The sequence below is a fragment of the Carcharodon carcharias genome, chromosome 2, assembly GCF_017639515.1.
Source record: "Carcharodon carcharias isolate sCarCar2 chromosome 2, sCarCar2.pri, whole genome shotgun sequence".
NCBI classification, from domain to species: Eukaryota; Metazoa; Chordata; class Chondrichthyes; order Lamniformes; family Lamnidae; genus Carcharodon; species Carcharodon carcharias.
Window position 1 is genome coordinate 68,725,268 of NC_054468.1, and position 15,660 is coordinate 68,740,927.

Sequence of the window (15,660 nt, forward strand, 5' to 3'; positions counted from 1 at the left end):
CTGTTTCAGTGCTGCTTCATGCTCTCGTCTGGATCTGGAAAAATTTATCGATTTTGCTCCCAATTCCCACCCCTATCTCATGTTCGCATAGTCCATCTCTGACACTTCCCTCCCCCTCCTTGACCTCTCTGTCTCCATTTCTGGTGATAGACCATCTACCAATATTCATTACAAGCCCACCAACTACCACAGCTACCTCGACTACAGCTTCTCACACCCTGCTTCCTGTAAGAACTCCATCCCATTCTCTTAGTTCCTCCACTTCTGTCGCATCCGTTCCAATGAGACCACCTTTCAAAACGATGCTTCTGACATGTCTTCCTCTTTCCTTAACAGAGGGTTAACTGTGGTTGACAGGCCCCTTGACCATGTCTGACCCATCTCCCACACCTCTGTCCTCTGACCTTCCACTGCCTCCCAAAACCATGAGAGGTTTCCCCCTTGTCTTCACTTTTCACCCCATCAGCCTCCAAATTGAAAGGAGCATCCATGCCATTGCTGCCAACTCCAGCATGATGTCACCACCAAACACATCTTCTCCTCAACACTCGTCAATATTCTGTATGGACTATTCCCTCCGCGACATCCTAGTCCACTCCCCCATCACCGCAACTCCTCATCCCCTTCCCATGGCATCTTCCCATACAATCTCAGAAGGTGCAACACCTGCCCCTTTACCTCCTCCTTATTGTCCGAGGCCCCAAATGCTCCTTTCAGGTGAAGCAGTGTTTCATGTGCACCTCCTTTCATTTAGTCTACTGTATTCGCTGCTCTGAATGCGGTCTCCTCTACACTGGGGAGACCAAACACAGACTGGATGACCGCTTTGCGGAACACCTTCATCCAGCCTGCAAGCATGCCCCAGATCTTCCTGTTGCTTGCCATTTCAACACACCATCCTTCTCTCATTCCCACATGTCTGTCCTTGGCCTGCTGCAATATTCCAATGAAGCCCAACGCAAAGTTGAGGAACAGCACTTTGTCTTCTGCTTAGGCACTTTACAGCCATCTGGACTTTACATTGAGTTCAGCAAATTCCTGCTGCTCTGACTGGCTCGATCTGGGCCTCAACCTTCAGGCTTTTATTAAGAAGCTCCGCTGGCACTGTTCATCCCCTAGGTTTGCTCTACTCCACTCCCGCTGCTGCTCCACGTGCTCCACCCCTCTTAAACAATATAAAATCAATATAAAAAAGAGTCATATGGACTCGAATCGTTAACTCTGTTTCTCTCTCCACAAATGCTGCCAGGTCTGAAGAGTTTTCCCAGCATTTTCTGTTTTTATTTCAGATGGGAAGGTGGTGGGATAGTGGTATTGTCACTAGACTAGTATTCTAAACACCCAGGGTAATTCTCTGGGGACCTGGGTTCAAATCCCATCATGGCAAATGGTGAAATTTGAATTCAATAAAAATTTTAACATTCTGATGATAACCATGAAACCATTGTTGATTGTTGCAAAAACCCATCTGACTCACTATGTCCTTTAGGGAAGGAATCTGCCATCCTTACCTGGTCTGGCCTACGTGTGACTCCAGACCCACGGCAATGTGGTTGAGTCTTAAAAGCCCTCTGAACAAGGGCAATTGGTGGGGGGGGGGGGGGGGGGGGGGGGGCAATAAATGCTGGCCTAGGCAGTGACGCCCACATCCCATGTACATATAAAAACAAAATTTCCCGCATCTGCATTATTTTGCTTTTTCAGAGCAGTTCACATGACCTCCTTCATTTTACCTTAATTTAAAGATATTGCCTCAAAACATATTATTCTTATAAGCCTCATACTTGTAACACTGTAATAAATTTGGTGATGTTAAACAACAAGGCATGTTGCATTAGGCCCTGAATTTGGTATGCAGTGACTTTAGGCATGTTTTTAATTGCAAGTGGGAATCAGGCATTTGGAGGTGCCATGGTGAGTACCAGCAGCCCCTGGTCTTATAGCTTGATGCCCTGGTGATTTTAACACCTGAATCTCATACTATCAGTCAGCTTCTGGTCTGAAATGGGTTGGAAGTAGGGACTAAACAAGAAGGCAGGATTGAATTCCAGGTGGCCAGAGGCATCTGGCTGGCAGTGATGCAGCTGTTAGTTGCAACAAGGTGTACTGCGAGGTGGGACTTTCAAGAGGCTCTCATAATCAGGAGAAGCGTGGGGTGTTGGAGGAGTCTGGGACAGAGAAAACCTAAACTTTCCTTGTAGAAATCCACTCTTGCTCCTCCTGCTTCACTTGTTCTGGCCCCAGATCCTCTGCCCACTTCTTCATCCAGTGGGAAAACCACAATTAGCTCCCCCACTCAGGCTGCCAGCTAAGGCTGGAACGTGATGCCATCATTCTTGCTCTATCTATAGAAGGACCCTGTTGATTTAAAACTGCCTATTCAAATGAGGAGATGATATAAAAGGTAGCTTGAATGGTTTGGGACATCATTCCCTGGTCAATTTTTAATGCTCAACCTGTCTGGTTTCTGCTGGATGAATAAGAATAAAATTGTCACTTTCATATTAGAATGCAGTCAGATAGTTGGAAAGAACTTTCCAACACTTAAAACATAAAAAAAATTCTTGAAGGAGGTCTTTAGATGTTGCTAGTCAGTAATAGTCTGGATGTTTGCTCTGTTTTCATGCTGTGGTGAACCACCTGTTTTGCTACACATGTAAGAGCTTGTCACTACAATGCTCCTATCCATCTGTTCATGTGTCACTGTGTTTAACTTGGAGTGATATCATTGGCATTTCATTTATATTTTCAAACACACACATACATATTGTTGAAATAGTAGACAAAAATAAAGTGGTAAAAAGTTCAGGAATAATTATGTATTTAAACTTCCATCAGGTAGTGACAAAGCTTTCAAAAACAGCAACAATTTTCAGTGCTGAGTTTCGTCAGGTCGATACTCAATTCCTGATGTATACTGACATATGTACTCATTCCAATCCTCAGCAGTTGTAGGTTCATGATATCAGGCGGCACTAATTTGCACTAATTTAACTCTGCAGTGTCATTCAACAAATTTCTCTCCAGGGCTGGTATAGGAAATGGGAATATCACACCAGAACAATTACCCTAAGGAAGGTACATATCTGAATTCATGGTTGAAGCACATTGTTGCAACAGTGCATCAAGCCACTTTAACAAGGACTATTCAATATTCTCATTGGTCACAAAAACAATGGGCAGAATTTTGTGGCCCCTCCTGCCTGCGGCATCTTCCGGTCGCACCGCAGTCAATGGACCTTTGAACGGCTCGTTGCAATTTCTGGCCCTGCACCCGCCACTATAGGGCCATAAAATTCTGCCCAATATGTTTCCATACTTCAGCATAGTTAAATGTACAAATATAAATGCAAAGCCCTCCAACAATGATTATTAACCTTTGCAACCAGGGATATTAATAACATAGTGAGCGATATGAAGTACCAAAGTTAAGAAGGGACTTGCAGCATATATTTATAAGGCAACATGTGGACTTTCACTGCAACAGCTTTATGGTAAATTGGTTTAAATGACCCTTGAACATACTGATCACTATCCAGTATTTGAAAAAGCCGGGAACATTCCTAAATGTAATACTTGACGGAAGATCAGATGCTTTTTTTTTCAATGCTGCTACAGTGTTCTTGTTTGCATATAGCTCTGTCACCAGCTGTTCTGAGAGAAATTGACATATCTTGGCACCAGGAATGCTTTGGCACTAGCGAAGTGATCTGGCTTCTATTTTGATTTAAATACCTGTGGTCAAAAAATACCTTTTTTTAAATAAAGACTGTTGCACGCAAAGTAATATTTCATACTCAAATATCTTCAGCTCTAAATGCACTGAAAACATGTTCACTTAGTATAAAACTCTATATGGAAGTTGGCATTGGCCCTGCTTCCTGCTGACATTTTTGATCAGTTTGATACAGGTAAGATAGGAATTTTAGCCTTATTTTAAAGAAGTAGACACTACAAATATTAGAAGAATGTTAACAACATTAGACTCTCCCATCCTGGCTGTTCCGCTGGCATGGAACCCATCTTCGTTTCCTCAGGGCCAAGGGCACAGTCTTGATCATACCTGGTGCACAAATGACTTTAGCTGTTCAAAACAAGATCTGGCTGGATCATACAAATTAGGCCTAAAATAAAAGTACAAAGTGCTGGAAATGTTCAGCAGGTCTGGAAGCATCCATAGAGAGTGAAACAGAGTTAACATTTCAGGTTGTCACCCTTCATCAGAACAGTCCTAGTGAAAGGTCATGACCTGAAACATTAACTCTGTTTCTTTCTCCACTAATGCTGCCAGACCTGCTGAGTATTTCCAGCATTTTCTGCTTTTATTTCAGATTTCCAGCATCTACGGTATTTTGCTTTTATAACAGACCTATCTCTTCTCTCCCAAAATGATCCATATACTGCAGGATCATCCTACAAAGATGATCTCTGGACTTTTTTTCTGTCTTAACAACAATCTCCTCAAACCCCTTTGCCCTGCCTCACCCACCCTTAACTCCAATAAGGAAGGAGCTAATGTATACCTTTGAAACAAAAATTCAGCTGCTCTCCTTTTGCTCACTAAGTCAAACCCTTCCCCAAGCTCCTTTCTGCCCTTCTCCTGATTCTACATGCCCCTCATGCTCATTTAAAGTTTACCCTATCTATGAGACCAACCTCATATTCCTTCCACTCTATTCCCACTAAACTGCTGACCACCCAAAATCTTTTCCTGTTCCCATTCAAACTGATAGCTTTCTCTCCTCAACATCATTACTCTCCACCACAAGAATCCTTGACCCTCTGTTCTTGCAAACTTCGACACATCTCCAGACTTTGTTTTCTCTGAAGAGACCTTTTGGCCTCCTAAATATGTGCTCATCTTAACTTCAACTTAATTCAAATCTTTCCAGTCAGGTTTCCAACCATCAATGAAGTATCCCTAAACAAAGTCAGAAAAAGCATCCTCTGGAACAATGAATGTGATACATTTTCCCTCCATGTTCTCTTTTAAACCTTTTTCACATGGCAATCACACTATTCTCCTTCAATGTCCCTCTGTTGTCCACCTCACTTCTTTGACTCTTATCAGTCCAAGAGCATGTCTGGAGATGGTTTGTCTTCCTACCCATGCAATGTTATCTCTAGAGTCCCCCAGGGATCGACCCTCAGCCCCTTCTCTTCCTCAACTACATATGCTGTCCCCCTTGGTGACAACCTCTGCAGTCATTGGCCTCCACATGTGTGCTGATGACACTCAGAACCTCTCCAAACACATCAGTGGACCTCTGCGTTGCCATTATGTTGCCAAGTGGCTCATTCACCATTCAGGCCTGGACAAGTCGCAACTTCCAATTGAGAAGACTGAAGCCATTTCATTCCATGTGCATGTCCCAATCCTTTTTTTAAAGTTTTCTGGAAAATGTAATTAAAAGTGAAGGATAATCAATACATTTTACTTCCCAGTTTGCTATCTGTGAGAATTCCCACCCTGGCTGATGACACTACTGTTGTTGGACACCTAGAGGTCCCCTTGACTTGATGCCAGATTCAGGCTGACATCAGGAAAGAGGAAATCCATGCTACAGAGATCACTCGATCTTTGTGAGCAGCTTTCTTCGAGATCAGTGGCGAGCAGCTCGGCATGAAATTCATATCAATAAGATAAAATCATACACCCTGTAGCTAGCAAACCACAGTCACTGTTGTACATGCATTTTAAAAGATTTTCCAAATATATTCACACAAAGGAGAAATGTTTCCCCATTTACCACTTGTGGGAAAATCTTCAGTGCATTCTACATAAACAAGGTTACAATTTTTACATACAGTGTACAAATATTTCCTCAAAATATTCATGTGAAGGATAGTCATTGTTAAGATTATCCCAATTGTTTTGACATAACCTTTGGAATGATTTCCTACTGACATCTATTTAAAATACTGTGATAGACACTAACATTATGTAAACCCACTTGAAATTTTCCTTCTGTTGAAGAAAGTCAGAGTGTGTTGACATTGAAAACGTATCCACGTTCCCAGCTTCAAATTGGCAGGCTAATGCTTTGATAGGGGCTGTCAGACAACGTGTTAAGATATGATCCCTGAAAATAAGCTGCTTGAGGAAATGATAACAACCTGATTTCCTCATTGCCACTCTATATATTTCCAAAAAGCTGCTCTCATTAAGGTGTCTCGGTGGTCTCAGGGGTAAAGTCTCCATCTCAGAGCTGCAAGGAAGGCTTCAGGTTTTATCCTCAGTTTATAGTAAGTTAGCTGATCTCAGCTGTGGCTGTGGTAGTGGTGTTACAGTTGGTCATTATATCCCTGGGTTATTGAAAGGACAACTGACTGGGATTTCCACTGTTGAATGGTTTACAGCAGCTCTTATTGGAAGAATACATGTGTGGACACAGAGTGAACACAGGACGTGGTGCGTCTGTGATGTCCTCTACAATCAAATAGTCTGTTGATGCTGTCATGCCTCCTATATAAATAATGGTTGCCTGGATGAGGTACAAGAGGATAACAGACATTACTGGAAAACTACTGTCCAGTGTGAAAAGTGGCCATTTACCATGGCGCACTGTTTTCTATCCTTAAGTCAATTGTTTTATCCAAGTTGACACTGACTCTCCTATTGCATGAACCTCAAATTTATTAACCAGCCTTTTATGTGGTTCCATACAGGCAACACCGTTACATTCCCTTCATCAAATTTCTCTGTTACTTCACCAAAAAAAATTAAATTAGACTATTCAAGCACGATAAGCCTTCTTCAGAGCCATACTGGGTGTCCATTGATTTTTCCCCCGATTATTGTTTGTAAAACCTTACCCACCATTGATGTTAAATTGACTGGTTATAGTTACCAGGATTGTCCATTGCTGAATATGGATGTCACATTTGCTACTGTCCAATCCTCCGGCACCTCTCGTTATCTAGGGAGGTTTGGAAGGTTATGGTAAGCCTTTCCATTATCTGCACCTTAGTTCCTTTATTAACCTGGGATGCAAGTTACCTGGATCAGGAGACATCCACTGTAAGCATAACCAGCCTTTCCAGTTGCATCCTGCCTGTCAATGTTCATTCCATCCATTACCTCTACCATAATGTCTTCTACACCTATGTTGTCAACATCCTCTTAGAAAACACCAATTCAAAGTGTTCATTATGTATTCTAGCCTTGCCCCGCTTCATTAAACCTATGCCGTGCTATTTGTCCCAAATAGCACCCACCCCACCTCTTACAACCCACTCACTATTTACATGCCGGTGAAAGATTTTTGCCTTCATTTTTATGTTAACTCTCGTTCGATTCTCATATTCTCTCTATGCCAATCTTATTTTCTTCTTCACTTCCCCTCTCAACATATTGTATGTAACCTGGTTTGTGCTTGAAAAATTCACCTGACATGCATCATACACATTTTTTGTTTCACCTCTATCTCCCTCATCATCCAATCATCTCTGGATTTGCTAATCCTACCTTTTGCCCTTGTTGGAATATATCTAGCCTGACCTACTAAGTTAAACTTTGTCATACGATGATCATTCTTGCCCAAATGTTCCTCCACAGACACTTGGAGGAACCAAATCCAGCAATGCCATCTTCCAAGTTAGACTTGGAACATACTGTTCTCCTGAATACATTTCAGAAATTCCTTCTCTTCCTTTCCCTTTACTCTAACATTATCAAAATCAATAATTACGTAATTAAAGTCCCCCAATATCAACACTCTTTATTTCTTGAACATCTCTGTAATTTCCTGATAGATTTGCTTATCTATCTCTCTCTGACTAACAGTCACTTGGGAATGCAGAACTTAAATATTGCTGAAGAGACATGCTGCTGAAGATTTTTGTCTTGTACACATCAGGACAAATGCAAGAATGCCAAATTTCAAACAGTCATAATTTATGGTACAGGAGAAAAGAGTGCTGATTGATTGACAAGTCAACTCTGATTGGCTGAGGCATTGCCATGGACCAAAATAATAGGGAACTATAGGCTCTCCAAGCTCCCAGGTAATTAAAAAAGGTGCAAGGTTTGAACATTTCCTTTTGCTTTCAGAGAATTAGCTCCTGTGAATGGAAAAAAACTGAAAGTACTGGAAAAAACTTATCAGGCCTGGCAGTAACTGTGAAGAGAGAAACAGAGTTAACATTTTGAGTCAAATATGATTCTTCTTCAAAAACGTTGCAACATTTTTCTAGCACTTTGTTTTTATTTCAGATTTCCAGCATCCACGGCATTTTGCTTTTATCCCTGTGTATGAACATATATCGCTTCTAGCAAGCATAAGTAAGCCATGTTACAAACCCAAATGATTATCTTAAATTGGTTGTTAGTGTAGTTATTAGCGCATTAAGGATTGTTCGGCAAATCCTGCCCAAACATGAAATCACATCTTGTTTTGGGTTTTGCATTCAGGTTGGTTGAGAATCAATCTGCACTCTGTCTGTTATGAACAGCCAAAGGAACATACTGTTTGATTCGATCAGTCAATCACTACAACATGCGGACTATGTGCCTGGCATCATACCAGCATTGAAATTCACACAGCACTGTTCAATTGTGTGGCAGGCATAATGCCTTTCTGGACAAATATGGCAGCACCCTGTTAGTGGAAAATACTGCATAGCAGTAGTGTGAAATAGCTTGCTTAGTCTGTTGTTCAAATGTTTAAGATACTTTCATTTTTCAGGTTTTTTAAGATAGATTGGGCTCTTTTTAGGTCCAAAAGTGGTGGCCTTTGACCCATTTTGCGAGATTGCATGATACTAATCAGGATAGCCATTGTGCTGCAGGTTAGCTTTGATGCACTTTATTTTGGTGTCAATCTTGCAAGGTGAGCAAATATGCAGGGCCTTGTTTACAAGATTGCTGATAAGGTAATCTTGTAGTGCATGGAGCTTTAAAAATCCCAGTGTATATATTGACCCGTGAATGTAGGCTTGTGGTAGATAGTAGTGGAGAACCCATTAGCAGATCTCTCAAATATCAGATTGAGAAAAGGGAGCGTGTTAGACTGCTCCACCTCAAAAGTGAATTTAAGCGTGGAATGGAGATATTAAGGCGTGCAAGGAAATCTTTAAACGCAGTTGCAATTGTGAATGAGTCATCTACATATCGGAAATATACACAGGGTAAAAGCTTAGGATTCATTCCATCAAAGACATGTTTCTCGTGGAAACCAATGAAAATATCAGTGAGTGCTGGACCTAGAGGGGATCCCATGGCTACACCATTGTTCTGCCTACCACACAATTGAGCAATGTTGCGTATGAATTTCAATGCCAATGTGATGTCAGGTACATAGGCCGTATATCTCAGCGACTGGCTGATTGAATCAAACAGCATGTTCCTTTGGTTGTTCATAATAGGCAGAGCACAGACTGTACTCAATCAACCTGTGCTTGCAAAACTCAAAACAAAACGTCTACTGTTAGATGTGATTCTGTAATTGGGAACTTGCTGAACAAACCTGAGCAAGTGAATGGACACACTAACAACCAATTTAAGATAATCAGTCAAGCTCATAATGTAGCTCACTTATGCTTGGTAGCACTGATATACATTCATACACAGGGACCCGTTTTCTGCAAACAATTGGCATATGTTCAAGCCTTGCACCTTTTTTGAATTACCTGGGAGCTTGGAGAGCCTATTGTTTCCTGTTGCTTTCTTCATGGCAATGACTTGGCCAATCAGAATTGACCTGCCATCCAATCAACACCCTTTTTTCCTATAGTATAAATTGTTGTGATAGTCTGAAATTTGGTATTCTTGCGTTTGTTTTGGAGACTGCAAAATGAAAAGATCGTGCAACATTTCTCTCTTTTCTCTGTAGAAAAATCCCCAATAGCATGATCATGCCTTTTTTGTTTCTCAACTCTAACCAAGTGGATCCTGTCTTTGCCCCCTCAAGGATATCCCTTCTTTCCAACAATATAATTAATTCCATAATGTATAATGCTACCCCACCTCCCCTTTTCACTTCCCAAACTTTTATGAACACTTTGTAAACTTGAATATTAAGTACCTAGTCCTCACCATTTTTAAACCACATTTCTGTTATTGCCACATTATATTCACATGTGGCTTTTTGTGATTGTAGATCACCAATCTAGTCACAACAATTTACCCATTAACATATATGCATTCCAAATCTGTCTTTGTATCCCTCATATTCCTGCTCCTGTCGAATATGGTACTACTTCCTTCTGTAATGCTCTGACAATCTCATTCCTTTATGCACCTTATTCCTCTCTTCTACACATATATGCTGGTGCTCACCCCCCTGCCAATTTAGTTTGAACTCCTCCAACCACAGTAGTGAACTTCCCCATGTGGACATTGGTCTCAGACCTGTTGAGGTGCCGCCTATCCCTTTTGAATAGGTTTCTCCTGCCCCAGAATGTTCCTAATGCCCCCAAAACATGAAGTCTTCCCTTCTGCATCATGCCTCAAGACATGCATTGATTCTCCCAATCTTCCCATTTCTGCTCTTGCTAGCGCACAGTAACTACCTTGTTGTCCTACTTTTTAACTTCCTCCCTAGTTCCTGAAAATCTGACTGTAGGATTTCAGTTCGTTGATACCTGTAGTAATTATAGTTTTGATAAAGGTAGGACTGTAGCTTTAAGACCAAAATTTTGAGGTTAGCAGGTGGGCATGGTCGGTGGGCCTGGGAAAGAGCTGGCCACCCATGATCGGCCCCTGAACACAATTTCATGCTGGAGGGCCAATTAAAGCCCATCCAATGTGAAACACGTCTCCTCACTGGTCGGGGAGGAGCAAGTGAGGATAGGTGCCTGTTGGCCACTGGGTCCAATGGCGATCCGACGGCCAGTTTAAAAAGGCCCAGGCAGCCCCTATAAAGCTGTCATGGAAGAACATTTCATCTGTGTATTCAACTTATGGAGTCTAGTAAGGTTGGACACGGCAGGCGGGAGGACAAGTCAGATGGGCACTCGGCCCCCCGCCTTTCGGGTGAGTGCCTCGTGGTCCTCCTAGTGGAGGGGGCTGCCAGGAGGGACACGCTTGTCCCTAGAGATGGGAAGAGGAGGCCACAGCACCTCACAAAGAGGGCATGGGAGGAGGTTGCAACACTGGTTAGCAGCCTCGACATGGTGCAGTGAACATTGGTGCAGTGCTGGAAGATGTTCAATGACATGCTGCACTCAGGAAGGTTGACTACCTTGCTGGCATGGGTCAGTGTGCAGAAGTGTTAAGGTCTGGCTGTTGCCCCCTTGGACCTCAGGGGTGCTTGAGTCTGAGTGCCAACTGTCAGTGACGCCGGAGGTGGCCAAGGGGGTGAGCCCTGGCTGCTTGGACTGAGTGCCTTGTGGCCCAGCCATGACTCAGATGTGCCCTGTGAGGTGTTCCTCAGCTGGGGTTGGCCAAGCTGCAATGACGCTGCAGTTAAAGAGTGAACTAATCAATGGTCCTTTGTTCTTTCAGGAGAAGACAAGCCATAACCAGTTGGAGAGGTCACGGACAGGTGGAGGCCTGCCCAACCTGCTGCTGCTCATTAGGCTCGAGCAGGATGCCCTTGAGCTGGAGAGCAGGCACGGTCCACGTGCAACCAGGTGTGGAGAGGTAGGGGTGCCAGGTGAAGGTAAGAGCACAGTGCACAGAGGTTAGAGTTTCAGATTGTGCAACCATTCTAGTGTAGTCTCTTCATTGATGGGTGCCTCAAACCTGGAGTTGATCATTGAAAAATGATGGCACCGTGATGCAGATCTCCATTGTCTCACCAGGGTTGCAGAGTGTTGGTGTGATGGCTTAAACTAATGACATGTCCTTGTTCCCCCTTTTAGATTCGACAGCACACACTTACTCTCTGGACTCCGAAGGGCCACCCCTGATGTCAGAGGACCACCAGGCTTCATTTGCACCTGCATCACACCCGCTCTTGGAACCTGACACCAGTGCAGATACCAACACCTCGGTGGGCATTAGAATGTTGGTGCACATTGGTGAGGGCACTTCACACTCACTTGAGGTGCAGGTGGAGTTAGGGAATGCCCAGGGCACTGGCAGTCAGGGGACTGCTGGGGACGAGAATGGTGTTCAGCTGAAGGAAGATGATGAGCCTCTGGAGTCGTCCATTAGACGGCAGATGCTGGTTGTCCAGCAGGATATGTGGGAGGATCTGACGGAGATCCATGAGGGTTTGCGTGCCATGGTCTCCATTGTGGAGGAGTCCATGCAGAGTGTGAGCACTCAATTGACCCTCATGGCTGAGCGCACTGCCTCCTCCATTGAGAGAGTGGTGACTCATGGAGAGGCAGCTCCAGAGACAGAATCAGGGGTCTCTGGGATTGCGCTCGGGCCTGCAAGCCCTCACATAGGCAATGACCTCAGGTGGTCAGTGCCAGTGTGGAAGACAGATGAGGCACCCAGTGTCCCAGCTAGGTGCCTGCCCATCAATGATGAGCAGGGAGGTCCAGAGCAACCTCACGTTGGTGCATGAGCTGCTTGTTGTCTCTGCGGGCTCCTCTCAGGGAGCTCTGGATGATGGCAGCAGCTCCTCCGCCCCTCCACCAGTGACTGCGGCATCTGATGAGGCTGCGATGACTGCGGAGATGCCAGCTGTGGCACTGGCCACTCCCTCCCAGGCAGGGTCAGCACAGGCTCCACTGGCTAGTGGATGACCTTCAAGGTCATCAAGGCGAATAAGACAGCAGAGTCAGTAGGCTGTCTCCAGTTCCAGTGCCAGCAATAGGGGTGGGGGAGGGGCATGGGGGGTGGTGGGGAGGCACCAAGACATAGCACTTAAAAACGTAAGTTGAAGGCACCATGAGCACAAGAGGAACAATTCACAAGTAATTTTCTGTTCATTTATTTATGTGCCTGCTGGTGTGGACGTCAGCACCCGTAATGGTAATGTCATTAAGCTTTCAATGTAACAATAACATTAAATTTGCTTTGGTTCTGATGGCCTGATTATGCTTCACCATTTTTTTTCTGATGCAGTGTACGCCAGTATGTAATGCTGGATGCGAGTGGCTCGATACTTCATTACACAGGCACTGAGTGGATTTTGGATGCAAATGAAAGGGTCATTTCAGACATCTGGGATATGGAGGCAGCAGCCCTGGCATGAGGTGGAAGCAAATCTTTGGTAGCCTGGCTGAAGGAGCATTGAATCAAGTGTCCTTGGTGTCCCAGCCTCCCTGGAGGTTACTGAGGTCTGCCTCCACGCCCTCAGCGTTCTCCTCACTGTGCTCCTCTTTTGACTCACCACTGGGTTCATCATTTGTGGCCTCTGCAGCTGTGAACCACATAGAAATGGAGGGCTGGATCACCCACAAACACGTGGATCATTTAAGAAGGGGGATGCCTGAATAAAATGATATTCCATCTGTAACCATTGTTGAACCTGTGGTTCCTGTTGAACTTATTCAGCCAAGAATAGAGGTGCCAGATGTCTCTGCCAGAGTGGATGACAGTGAACTGTCTGTGCCTAATGAGGTACCTGATGTTGCTGCAGTTTCAGATAATACGGATCCTATAAGAGGTTCGAAAGTCATGGAGCTGCGATGTTCCACACGGATCAGGAAGCCACCTGAGAGACTCAAGCTCATGGCCAGTGATATGATCCAGGCCTGTGTGAAAAAGAACAAGAGGTGCATTTGTAGTCAAGTTACAAAAAAAAATGAGCAAGTCAATAGATATGTGTGTTCCTTTTTCTGTCTGTACAATAATCAATGTGCTTGTGGACGCCAAGAAACAGTCTACAAAACTGCATTTTAGAAGGTACACAAGAATTTAATAAGTAATGGCAGCAGTATCACTCATAGATAGATGATTTGATTGAAGAAATCTTCAAAGAAATGATTTCCTTTCTGGATTCAAAGTTTGTGTTCATACTGGAATGTGTGCTATCCAAATTGTCAAGACATGATGAAGGAACATTCTTCTCTTCAATCCTGTCATTCACTGCAGAAGCTGTTGCAAAGTACACTGATGTACCTCAACCTGGAATGGACCTAGCAGGCACCTACATCACATCTGTACATCAGAACCAGGTCATACTTTGGGACAATATGAATGAGGAAATGTATACAGAAAATCTGTTTGATGTAAGAATCTACCCTTGCAAGGCCTGCTGAGAAAGAGCACAAGGAATATTTTCTTGAGAGGGATAAATAACATTTGGAGACCCAGTGTCCTGCATGGTGTTAAATGTTGACCTGGGTTTCCATACTGACTCCTTCAGTTAAATGTGTGGGGATGTTCTCCACTGACCTGTTTCCAGAACTGAGACTGTGCTACATGACTTAATGTTTTGGGTTTTATATCTTGTCATGGTGATTCTCTGCAGATAGTGAGCAGCCAAGAGCAAACTTGTGTGTACCTCTCCTCACAAGACTCCACAACAACATATATACAGACAAGTTAAAGAGGGAGGAATGTAGTAATTATAGTTTTGTTAAATGTAAGACTGTTGCTTTAAGAATAATTCTGTGCTGTAAGATCAAACAATCTGTGTAAACCAATCAGTTTGTAGCACAGGGAACTTCTAGGAGAGAGTTCTTTAGTTATAGAGCTTATGCACGCATGTAGCTGCTGGTGCTATCTTGTAAATAAAGTTCAATGTTTCCACCAAGAAAAGTTGCCTGGAAAATCAATTCTATAACAAAACTAATTTGTAACACAACTTCTAGCTCACTTCCTACCCCCTGCACAATATTCTGCACCATCTCTATGATGTCTAGGGAGGCAACATACCATGCAGACTCATGAATGATGGTTACAGGTTGGTCATATTGCCACTGTTTTGTGTAATCAGCACTGATGTATATTTTGGCACTCCCTGTTTCTCAAATGTTCACATTCTTAATACGTGCAGAATACAGATAAATATGTCTAATAAGTCCTTATATTAGTTTAGTCAAATATCTCCCATTAATTTAAAGTGAAATTTCCAGAAAATAAACTTGTAATTTTTCTGTGAATACAATTGCACCATTAGCTTTGCCACCATGCTTCATGTCAAAAATGCAGACCCAAGGTTTATAGTTTGCAGTTGGAAGTAGGATGGCTGCAACATAGAAAATACTTCAGTCATAATAAAGTAACTGTCCACTGAGCAGAGAAGCTCAAAAGAATTCAGGTCACAGCAGAGTAGGTCACAGGTTTGCAATTTAAGAAGTGGTCTGGGAAAATCAATGAAAGGTTAGTGTAAAAGATATGAGAAAGACAATATGTCATCACAGTTTTACTTTTTCCCCTCCAAGCATATTGTCACTGTTATTGTTCAAGTTCAAACATGCTGTACTGTTCGATTGAAGGCTGTGTTGCAGTTAATGTTTTTATGCTCATTTGTGCATGATCTCTTGTTCCAGGTATGCATTTGAAAATTTGGCACAACATTAAATTGCTTGAACGTTAACAAATAGAATGTAATTCTCTAATCATTGGTTACCATAATTCATTTCGAATGTTGATTTATACTTGTGGAAAGAAGTATATTTAGATGAGATAGCAAAGAATTGTGAAATAGCTCTGATCTGCTGTTAGCAGCCTTTTGTTGGAACGTTCCCCAGTAATAATGTGTAAATATACAGATTAAAAGAAAGGAGGAGAGTAGTTCATCTGTCCCTTTTCTTGTTTCTCTATGTTGTTAGTTAAGATGTTATCTTGCATGTGCTGTGAACTGTCAACTG

The 15,660-nt window shown here is 43.0% G+C and overlaps 1 pseudogene; it reads left to right on the top strand.

Moving 5' to 3' along the window:
- Positions 1–5,174: 5,174 nt before the first annotated feature.
- On the top strand, positions 5,175–15,351 carry LOC121287494 (annotated as a pseudogene).
- Positions 15,352–15,660: the final 309 nt, after the last annotated feature.